The sequence below is a fragment of the Lycium ferocissimum genome, chromosome 5 (genome assembly GCF_029784015.1).
Source record: "Lycium ferocissimum isolate CSIRO_LF1 chromosome 5, AGI_CSIRO_Lferr_CH_V1, whole genome shotgun sequence".
NCBI lineage: Eukaryota > Viridiplantae > Streptophyta > Magnoliopsida > Solanales > Solanaceae > Lycium > Lycium ferocissimum.
Genome location: NC_081346.1, coordinates 42,652,064 through 42,654,172, shown reverse-complemented (window position 1 = coordinate 42,654,172; position 2,109 = coordinate 42,652,064).

The following is a 2,109-nucleotide window of genomic DNA, read 5'->3' as shown; positions in this document are numbered from 1 at the left end:
TTGGGGTTTTTGATCCCCAATCCTTATGGCCCCCTTCTTGACACTTTTTGACTTCATTAACAATCTAAGGGATGTTATGAATCTTCTTCAAAACATCGTTAAGTTATCATTAATTCAATAATCGTAAATCTCTTCCGATACTTATCGTATGCCTTGCCTTATTTTGGTAACTTTCTCATCTAACATCGAATGTCTTTGAGATCTTACTTAGGGTCATCAAATGCTATTTATTACTTATCAAAACATCGTATACGTCGTGCCCTCTTGTTAGTCTATTCACTACACGTTAACAAAAAATTTCCAAGGTGTAACACAAGCAATATCTCAGAAGTAGTTCAAAGGCAGATGCAGAATGAAAGAGATTGGTAAAATAGGTATATGAACATGTTCCAGCTCAATAGATGCAGATATTCAGAGACAGACGAACCAGGTGGATGAAATAGGTTCATGAACATGCTCTAGACAAATCCTGCAGCAACAAGGATTTGTAGAAGAATTATGGTAAATACTTGCCAATCAAGTATGAAAGATTCCTTGCCATATTTGTCGAGATTAGTAAGCCTTCCACAAGGAAAATAAGCCGACTCAACAAGGCAAGAATCTAAGTGCAACACAAAACCTTATTGCGTGTTATTGTCCAACAAGGAGAAGGTTTTGTCACCGACCTGTGGAGCTACAATTGTTATAAATACCCAAGTCTTACCAAGAAGAATTTTGTGCACCCACAAAGAGAGAATTCAGAATATTGAGGAAAAGACATATCCAGAATATTCAAGAATCTGGGGTTGCGTCCCTAGTGCAAGAAGAACGATTGAAGGAACTGTTTTACTATATAATGCTCTCCAGTTCACAAGTCTAGATATCTTGTATTAGGTTGCCATTATCGATTTGTATCTTTATCCGCTTATTAAGAAGCACATACATAGATACAAAGCATTGTAACTTCAAATAAGAGTTTACTACTTGAAGATAGCTTGCTAGTCAGAGTTTGGGTAGCAAGACTGAGGAATTAGGTTGTAAAGTTTGTAACTTAATTTGTTGTTGGCTCACAGTTGTAGTGGAGTTTGGGGTGAATCCTGCAGGTCTGTAGGTCATGGTTTTTATCGCCTTTGTGAGCCGGGTGGTTTCCACGTAAATATCGCGTGTCCTTTACTTACCTGTTGGTTAAATTCCGCAAGATGTTAGCATAGAACAGGTAGAGTAATGTGTTCCATCCTATAAGCAAAAATCGGATACGACATAGGATAGGAAGTAGGTCGTGCAACCTAACATTGTGTTGATTTATTTTTCCATAATTTACCTTCTAGCATAGTTGCTCAAAGAACCTGGTTCTTTGAGTGCATAGGTAGTAGTTAGATCCTAAATTATATTATATTATGGATGTCCATTTAAGTACTCCTACAACTTCTTGAAGAAGCTTGCAGTCAAGCATGCAGCTTGCAAGTAGCTCATGCAAGAAACTTGCAACCAATTCCTGAAAAGCCTTGCAACAGCTCCATGAGACTTGCAACCAAGAAGGCAACTTACAAGTAGCTCAACGAACAACGTGCAAGCGAGGCACGAAAAACCTTGCAACGACCTCTGAAAGCCTCGCATCCACTTTTTTTTTTCTTTTTCTAGAAGCTAAATCAATTCATTTGTACATCAGTTTCAAGAGAAAAAATATATCTGTCTTTCCCCAAGCGTCTTTGGCTACACCTCTTATTTTCTTGTATTTCTTACTAGGGATAATTTTAGAGACCACCAAAGTCTGCGCTCATAACACTAATCTCCCTTGTGGTTGACAATATTACAATTTTTTTTTAACTAAACCATCATAATGATGGGAATTTATTAAAAGAAAGATCCTGTACAAAAGAACTACTCCAAATTAGGAGAGTTTGAAAGCAAAAAAAGAAGAGAAGCAAACAAAAATAACAAAAAATTAAGCTACTAAGCTAAAAACAGTAATGAAAAAGCACTTTGAAATACAAATTCTGTTGCCTTGACCTTCCTTCATAAATCACACCTCCAAGCTCTCACCAGGTGGTATGGAACAAGATCTAGTTGAATATCATTCAGGCCTCCAAAACAATTTCCAGGTCACATTTCTTGCAATTTTCAGCTTGT